The sequence below is a fragment of the Anser anser genome (genome assembly GCF_964211835.1).
Source record: "Anser anser genome assembly, chromosome: 4".
In the NCBI taxonomy this organism is placed as follows: Eukaryota; Metazoa; Chordata; class Aves; order Anseriformes; family Anatidae; genus Anser; species Anser anser.
Window position 1 is genome coordinate 7,542,937 of NC_139724.1, and position 9,725 is coordinate 7,552,661.

At 45.2% G+C, this 9,725-nt stretch overlaps 1 long non-coding RNA gene across 1 annotated transcript; it reads left to right on the forward strand.

The window, feature by feature from the left end:
* Positions 1-2,326: 2,326 nt before the first annotated feature.
* LOC310898375 lies at positions 2,327-6,779 on the forward strand. The gene is made up of 3 exons (XR_014583245.1): positions 2,327-2,535; positions 5,813-5,904; positions 6,361-6,779. It is a non-coding gene; the product is annotated as an uncharacterized lncRNA (long non-coding RNA).
* The last annotated feature ends 2,946 nt before the right edge of the window (positions 6,780-9,725 follow it).

Genomic DNA, 9,725 nt, shown 5'->3' on the forward strand with positions numbered 1-9,725 from the left:
AACTTGAATTAGTGTTACCTCTGACATGTGTGTGCTTACATCTAATCTTTTGGCTAAGTATTCCAAATGTTGTGTATTCAAAATTTGTTATGCAGGCAGAAAGCATACCGCCTTAGTGAGTTAATTCGAGCTTGTTCACACTGGATTTGCAGACCTTTTCGAAATAGTGAAGAGGGCTTGGAAAAACATTAATTTTTACTGTGATCACTGAAAGCATAACTGCAGATCATTGAACTGCGTGAGTGATATTATAATTGTTTTTGGAAAGAACTGGGGGTCAGACAGCCTTCTGAGACAGGAAATGTGAGACAACAGATAACCAGCATTGTTCACAGGACACAGGAACAACAATAAAATAATGTTAAGGAAGTCTTGCAGAAACTTTTTTCTTTCTGCATAATCCTTCTCTGTTCCCGTAATACCCATATATTCAAACATCCTTTTCTAAGACTCTCGTTCTTGCTGTATAGAACAAGCTTCGTTGCTGACATATGGAGTGGCTTTTTTTTTTTTTTTTTCCTTTTTAATGATTCCTACTACCCTCTCTGTCCTGAATCCTATCAATCTTGCTGGGGTCTGGACACCTGAAGGAGGATTTTGCCTTTGAAATGCCATGTGCAGAGCAGCAGGGACGGCTGATGTCACACACTTTAATTTCATCGTGAGTTTAGCAAGGAGCAGGAGAGGGCTCAGCACAGAGCAGCACTGAAAGACGATTGAATAAAAAGCGTCAGAAAACATAACTTCAGCAACAAGCAGTCATAACTCAGGCTCAGACCTTTGCACCCCTCTAGTGGCTGACCCACTACAGGGGTTTAGGAGAGCCTTCACCCGCCTGTGACTACCCAGACCCGCTGCTGTGGGACGAGCACCCATCCACCTTCACCCTTGCTACAGGATAGCACATACTCAGAGTGTGATTACCCCAATAGCAGAAAAGTAAAAATAACAACCAAAACAACAAAAACACATGCTCTAGCAGGGAGCATGAAGCACACCCCAGGAGCAGCCTAAGGAGCCAGACAGAGCTCTGGCGGCTGCTGCTTAAACCAAGGTACTGGGCCAAAGAGCTGCGTGGGAAGGTGATGTCTAAACCCAGCAGAATTTTGGAAGGCATATGTTTCCTATAAGTTCACTGGTGCCTGCAAGAGAGGCAGCATTTCCTCCATTTTCTCTGTTCCCTGCCTTACACCTCTATCCCAGCCAGCAGTTTGATCCCTGAGGAAGGAGGCAGTTTGGCACATAAATTAAAAGAAAATTTGGATGCCTGAGAGACATGAGGGAAAATGTAGCCCCTGATTTGGGTAGGTAGGCATTTCAAAACTTCCGCAGGAAATTCAGTGACGGTGCCCGCAGGTAGCTCTGATTTATGTGTGACATAACCGGTCTGGTTTCTTCCCCGAGGGGATATCTGGAGATCCAAAAATAATCGTGGCATGCTTTGTGTTTTTGGCAAGATGGCACAAATACCTTTCAAATTACTCTGTTCGCTAGAAAACAATCGCCCTTAGGGCTCTGACAGCGCCAGCACCTGCTGCCTCCCCAAGTTTATGTGCAGCGTCAATCATCAGCAGGCCTCGCAGTGACACCGGTCCATGTTAGGCCCTGGAGACCTGGCACATGTGAAGGCCTGGCCTTTTATGGGCCCCACCTGGAAGCACATCTTCTGCTGGTCGTCTTCCTCACCCTCTGTCCTTCCTATAGGAAGCAAGTGTAAGGTGCTTATCCCAGCCAGCACCGCTGTGGTTCTTGCTCCCTCAGGGTCTATGGACAGAGTGGGCCCTGCCCACCTGGATGCCCAGGGCCTCGTGTTTCAGCTCTCCTTTCACTGTCAGGAGCCAAGCACCACGCAGTCTTTGCCACCCTGTGGTCTGTAAAGGAAGTGAGGGAAGCATGATCACATCCATGGCCTAAAAGAGCAGCGAAAGGCTATTTCTGTGCAAAGACATATAAGATTTTCTCATCCAAAGCACAGCAATAGCTGGGCTGTTGTTCTTCACTAGCAAAGGAACTGTGTATGTTACACTGTTCTCCAAACTGCCAGCAGCTTTGCAGCCATAATCTGCTGTTTAACTCTTACTGCCTGGATTTCAGCATCTTCAACGTTATTTACAGCATAGAGCTGGAAATATCATTATAGATTTCTGTACCTCAAGAGCTGCAGAATCTTAGTAACTCTGAATGCCCTTGGATGTGAACAATGCTAAGCAGCAGGCACTAAATGTTTTTATAGTAGCAATTACATAGCTAGACTGGCTTGTTTAACAATGTAGGACTTGTTAAGAAATATCTTGGTACCGTGATTTCCTTAGTAAAGGGAGTGGAAGGCAAGTCATGATGTGGTGTGGTTTCATAGGCTGTAGGAAGAAAAGCTGCGTAAGGATGACGGTGTCTGTTTGCATTAAGTGTGTTCCAGCTTTCCTACGAGTGAAAAGCACACGTGCAAAGGAGCAGGGCATCGAGGTACTGAAGCCAAACAAGCTAGCTCTGGCATCAGAAGCAATACAGCCATGACATTGAAGTGCTGAGCTGGAGGTAAGTGCCTCGGTGGAGATGGATGTGACTGCAGCCCATGCAGCCCTTCCTGCGGGGCTCTGCTGCTGTGCAGCAAGTGCAGCCATCTGTAAGGGTCTGGGGAGCCTCAGCCCATGCTGCGCTGCACAGCGTGGGGATGCTCTGGGTGTCCTTGCGTAGCTCCAGTTATGCGCGCCGTTCGCATGTCCAAAGCCAGAGCCTCTCAAATAGCTCCCCGAGAGCCGGACACGCACCCGCGGCTCCTGTCCTGAAACAGGACAGCTGCAACTCGTCTCTGTTCCCCCTTGCCACCTACGGCAGCGAGGCATGGCTGGCAAGGGTTTAACTCTCCTTGAAATTCCCAAATGTCTCCTGCCCTAAATGAATGTGACCCATCTAGACCTCGATCAGACGTCTGCCACCCCCGATCCTCCTGTGTGCGGCATTTCAACGTGATTGACTTCACCCCCCGAGGGCTTTGAACCTGCTCTTCCTGACATGGATTAGTGCTGCTAAAATATGGGCACAACAGATGTCTCCTCTGCTCCGTAGGTGCCAATCTGCCCCGTAGGTGCCCCTCAGCGCATCTCCCTTGTTGCCATTTAGCAAGGGAATCTGGAAGGTCCCTGTAGACGCTGGCCCCATCTCAGAGATCTACTAAAATTATGCAGCTAAGTATGGGCTCGTCTGAAGCCTGGTTGCAGCATGTAGCCCTGCAAACACTTGCCTGTAAAAGGCAAGCATCTAAGCTGAACACAGACAGCAAGTTACATCTGGGAGATGAGAAGGTGCTGCAGAAATCTACAGCAACCCACTTATTTTCATTGAGTCATTGAAACAACACTGCATTTCTTTATTTTTTTCCTTCTTTTTTTTTTTCCTACTAAAAAGCTTAATTAAAAATTACAAAAGGAGGAACTGGGTCAGATGGACTAAAGCCAAACCTCTTCTGTGATTTCTGGACTCTGTTTTTAGCACAGCTGGGACTCTGTTCCAAACAGAGCCTTTGCTGGGACCATAGCATGGGCAGTAACTGTAACAGAGCACCTGTTCTGCTTAAAATGGCAAAGATGGGTAATTTTGTCTTTATGAAAAATTGCCAGTTGTTCACCTGATGTGCAGAGGTACTGCGTGAGTTTGCTGCACTGCCATTCACATTAGTAAGCTATGATACATGTGGACAAAAAGGAACAGAAAAGCACACGTTGTTTTGCAAACCGCCAAATCTGTATTTCAGGTGTTGCAGACGTCAGGGCTGCCTGGATTCAGGATTTTAGTTCAGTTCCTTTAGTCCAACAGTACAAATCTTAATTTCCACTCCTGAGCAAGTATTTCAAACTGAATCTTGAAATTCCAAAGCCAGGTGCCTTGGTTTTGGCTGCGTTGTCTTCCATCTTCAACCACTCTCTGATTTTACGATATCAGGTGAATTTGATCAGGTTGCTGGTAAAGTTATCTTCTTCAGGCTCACAGCTCTAAGAATGTCTAACAAAGGTCATGATATCCTCCTCCTTGTTGGTTATTAATGCTGCTTGTCAGGTGTAATGATCAATCAGTGAATGCACAGGCTCTGTTCTTCTCTGAAGGCTACAGTGAGAGGAGCAAAGGTATTGTGCTGGGTATTTCCTCCCATCCGGCAGCTCAAAGAGAGCACTCTCCATGGAGAGCTCACTTTCCATATAGAAAGGTCACGTGAACTTCACACTTCCCAGATTTTATTACCCAATTTTTGACATCCTTCCTGATGGCTCTATCACGTGGCTAGCTTGAGCATTTCATCCTTCATTAGCAGTGATCACCATGTTCATTTTTGCTCTTTGTTCCCTGTTGCTGCAAAAAGTCCTTGACCCTGTAGATGCCCACTGGCTGCTCAGCACCTGCAGTGCTTGCACTTTTGTGCAAACATGTTGCCTATATTCATCCTGTGGATTAGAGCACTCTGAACAAGCTTGTCACTTATACAGCAGAGCCAGGAAATTAGGCAAGTTTCTTTAGCAGCTGCAGGCACTAAACAGGGCTAGGTAAGATACATCCACCTTCAAAGATAAAACTGATAATTATATTTTTATAATGATGTAGCTGAAATTTACTTTGGGAATATTTTGCAGTCAAACTCTCATCAAGAATGTGCCTTGTTTTTAAAGGGATACTGCTGTGTATACTTAATGCACATTTTAGAAAAAAAGCATGGCTGCATTGTAACATCTTAATGACAGCGGTAGAAACAATGTTGGGTTTTGGTTTATGGTTAATTTTCCATTGTCAGCTTTTATTAAAAAAATACCCATGATTTAATAGTTGAGTTTGAGGGTGACCAGTGCGGACCCTAAACCAGTACATCTACCTACACTGTTTTCAAAAAAAAAAAAAAAAAAAAGATGAATTTTGCATTATAAATGTTTGGGATTGGTAATATGATTAACTAGTAATCTAGTGCCAAGAATTTAACATCTGCCTTCTCTGAGGTGTTACTACGAATTGCTATTATTGTTTTCTCTAAAGATCTGACTTCTCTCCTAGAAATTTTTGCACATAACCAGTGAAGTGCAGGGGTGTTCTGAAGCCATCTGCTGATCTTTATACAGTGTCTCTATAAATAGCCAGTGCAGCCACTGCATCCTCTGCTTAGTGCTTATGTCAGCATTAATGTGACATAAAATAAATTGTCTCTGGAAGATACCAGGTCCTTAAGGCAACAGATTTTGGATGTCTTGTTTCACCTTCCTATCTTTTACTAAAATACATTTCAGTCATGTCCAGCTGATAAAGGGTGATGAATATGATTTTTATGGTAACCTGCACTTAAAGTTAGACTGAGGGGAGCTGTTAAAATGCTGCTTGATCCATACAAACCCAGCTGGGTACACTGCCATGCTCCTTCATGTAGAAACTGAAATCACCTTCTGCTTGGGGAATAGCAATACTGTTCGGTTGGGAGGAATTCCCTTTCTCATGCCGAGTGAAAATGTTGGAGCAGCACTGCAACTGGTTCAGCAGATGGAGTGAGCAGTTGATTCTGCTTCCAACCTGGTGTAAATCTGGAGTTATGCTGTAAAGCCAACAGGCCAGCCACTCCTCTGGTCAAAGCAGGAGAAGATTCACCTTGTACTGATGTCAGGGGCACCTGATCAAGGTGAAGCACCCACATATGAGCTTGGTGCCTAGTTCTGTTTTTCTAGTTTTTCAAATCAAAAATCAGGATAACTTTATTTTAAGAGGAAGTTGCCTTCTCTCTGTGATTTATAGGGGAAAAAAATAATTATTTTAAATGTTAATTTCCATTACTTTTATTTTTAAGGTATTCTGTTCTGCATTGCCAGCCAGCCAACACAGCCATAAAGTACTGTCAGAACACTCTGTATTAAGGAAGATCAGATAATCCATATTCTGGTAGGTCATCTGATCAGTCAGGAAATGATAACCAGATTCTGTAATATTCATATCCAGGGAGACACTGCACAGGAACAGCAGCAAATTTATACAATTGCAGAAAACTTTTAAAAGCACTGTCAGGAGTATGGATAGCTGTGCTGACTTTTCTTACCGCTTTTTTGTGTTTTTTATTTCCCCTGTCACACAAAGTAACAGTATTTGACCTAAATGATATACCATAGTACCCTTTGTTTGATAAGCACAAGAGAAAGAGCTATTTCTTCAATTTTCAATGTTTTCCTTTTTGGGATGCTCTTAAAAATAACCTAGGTTTATTTTTAAGATGTTCTTACTAGGCACTTGTTCACTACTTCTGGCACTTAAATTTATAAACATGATATCTGAACATAAAACCTGTGCAGAACGTGGTAAAACCTGGTTACTAACACAAATGTCTTTTAATCTCTTTTGCAGCAGCGTACTGTGACGGTATTGAATTTTCAGTTGCCCAATCATTTCCTGATTAGCAAAGCTCAGGAGCAAAGCTCGTTTGTTAAAGAGGAGAATGCAACGAGCTTCCTTCACACTTGCATGCTGAGACCTCTCTGCTGGTCTGGTTATGGCTCGTCTTCAGAGGGCATTAGTGCACGCGGGGGCGAGCAAGCTTTTGTACGTGTATCTATGTCTTGTCTGTTTGGCTTTTGTGCCAACTTCAAAGCCATCTGCTCTGGAGTAGAAAAGCCTGCCTAACAGACTAAGGCAGCTGCCATCGAAGTTTTTGCGTGCTGATCTCTCAGCTACTCCTCCTGTAACCTTGGATGACCATCTCTTCTAGGTAAAGAGGGAGAACATTAATCTCTGGCTTAGAATCTGATAAATTGCGGGTTTCCCCTAAGCATACATGACAAGTTATTTCACTCCTGAGTGAAACTGTGTGACTGAGAACCTGGCAACGTGCACTAGAGACGGGCACTGGTCTGTTCAGCTCAGCACTGTGCTATCATATGGGCTGTACTCCCTCCGTCGCTGCACGGCTCTTCTCGAGTTGCCATCCTATCCCTGGAACTGCTTTTGTGCTGCTTCTGGTCATTAAAACAACTGTGCAGCACAAACAGGATACGTGTTCGTAGAGCTTTATCATCAAGTGCTGCTTGACTTTAGCCCCAGTCGCTTCCCAACATAGTCGCAGTAAGATGTATGGAGATTTCAGCTGAGAGTAGAAATTTGTCCAGAAAGACCAACATATGCTTCCCTCTATTATCCAGTGATAGAAAATTATTACTCTGTGTTTTACTCTTGCTTCATATTCACATCATATGATTTACTGCATTGGAAAGGCAACTAGCTTAGACGCCAGTGTACCAGAGTAAGACCTTCGTGGACCTTCCCCCGCAAGGAGGTGAACATGCAGTAGCTAGATGTATGTGAATCAGGGCTCGAATGTTCACTCAAGCTAAATATATCACTGCAGTGTTGTTTGAGGTGTCAGACACTAAGCTTATATGAGACTACTTTTTTTTCTATACAAATGCATTCGAACATTTTCATCAGGTTTGCCACCATTCACAAAAACAGCCAAAGCACAGATTTTCCTTTGCTTTCCCTTTAGTGACCTGGACTTAGTGAGACCGCTGATTCCAGCTCAGATGGAGTAACCCATCTCACAGGTCTTCATACTGAAAGACAGCAGTGGGTTTCCAGTACCTCACTTACCTCTGTGAGACCCCAAAAGGCTCAGTTGCTCTGGAAACTTTGCTTTTCCTTACAAGTGGGAAGTAAGGTGGTTATTTTATGGCCACTCAGTGAAGCTTGTTTTACATACCCTCATGCACCAAAGTGACTTGTCTAAAGTAAGAAGCAAATTATTGTAGGCCTCCCTGCCTAGTGAGAGATGAACAGAGGAACTGAGACTTTGGGTGGATTTAATACCCTCTTTGCTGACTATGCAAGGAACCCACACTCCTAGTTTAAGCAGCTCGATCACATTTCTGGCACTAATTGGGATGAATTGGTGAGTGGTAAACTTCGAAGTCTGGCCAGAGAGGCATTCAACTGCTTTAATGAGTCTACCCTGAGTCTTTTCAGCGTGAGAAATCAGGCAGGGAGATCTATAGAATTTCTCTGACAAAGCAGACATTCTGGGGTTGGGCCCTTGGGGATATTTGCTGTTGCAGAGGTGACACTCAGAGGTGACACCAGTGGGATGAGATAAAAAGCACAGGCAAGGATGCCTGGCTCAAAAATTTAAAGCTAGCTCAGGTACCTCTGTGCCATGTGCTGCCCTGCAGCCACAAACCACTATAGGTGTTACTAGTGTCACCGCACAGCACTCTTTTCTGTCACTTATACCTGCATTAATAGCATCGGAAAAATAGCAATTACCAGACTGTGGCCAAAAAATAATTCCAGCTGGTTCCTTATTAATTGAATGCTTCAGTAAGTTTGTTAGTCTGGGTAAAATTCAGCAAATAGTTTAGCCTGGAAAGGAGGAGGAGAAACAGTTGTTAGTATTTAAATTTTCTGAAATGGATTTTTTTTGTTTTGTTTTGCATTTAGATCTCGATTCACCGGGAAACCTGGAAACGATGCACAGACAGGAGGGAGAAGTCCTTCCCTCAGGTTCCTCTCCTCATAGCGACTCCCCAGAGCAGAAGATGACCCATGCTCAATTCCTCCATGCCAGACCTGAGCAGAGACCTCAGCCCGTGGTCCCATCTGTCATGAGAGTGCCCTTTGCACCAGCCCAATCTGGCTTAAGCCACTCCTTGTCTCCCAGACTAAAGTTGCCCCAGTTTTATAACCACCCACAGGGCCAAAGAGGATGTGTGGGGAGCAGTGGGTTGGGTTGCTGCCCTTTGGGGTGGAGGACCATCAGTCAGGTGCTTGCGTCACACTGGGCCCTCTCATCCTCACAGTAATGTCTCAGTGTCAGCAGGCATTTGGTACTTCAGCCCCAACTAAATTTCCTTTCCTCTGATGTAAATGCAGCTTCAACATGCCAAGATCTGCTTGCCAATGGAGAGCAAAACGTTCCACGTCAGGGCAAGCAGATCATTTGCCTGGCACAGCAGCGCTTTAACACGTTCCAGTGCTTTAACGTTTCAGCTGGAAGGAGCAATGTTTGGCGTCTTCCGACTGCCCTGGGATGATTTTTCCTCCCTCTGCTTTCTCAGCAGGAAGCTCTGGAGCAGCAGAGGGACACACGGGGCTCAGGGCAGTGCTGCAGGGCTGAGGCTGGCCTCTGGGGCCTGGTCACTTGGATGCGTGGGGTCTGAGTCGGGGCTGTGCCAAGCTTTTGGTGGGAACCCCTTTTCCATCTCCATGTATTTTTGGCCTTCATTTCTTCACAGTGGTCTCCAGAGCAGCTGGCACTTTCCCCAAATGCACCGCAGACCACGTGCCATGGACAGTGTCATAGGCAGTATGAGCAGGTTACGAGCTGCGACCCTCCTCGGAGGCAGCCCTGGAAGACGTGGCTGTCACAGACTGCATAGGGGAAGACTCACAGAATGGCACGGGGAGAGATGTGGTCAGCCCTGCCTGGCCCGGTGGCCCGGATCGCAGGGATTTGTGAGAGCTCATCGCTTCCCAGGAAGCGCTCAACACCTCGCAGGATCAGGTCTGCCTGCAGGGAGCCCTCCGAAACCCTGCCGAGTGCTGGAACACCACAGGTGTTTTACTGATACTGTGGTAGAGGAAAACAGTAGACTTAAAGAGTTTCAGGCTCCTTGGAGAGAATAAAATAGAGGATGTAAGATAATCCTATTTTTTCCTGAATCATCGTTGATTAAAGGAACCGTGGAAAAGACAGAACTATAAGCAAAAACCCAGCATAGCTA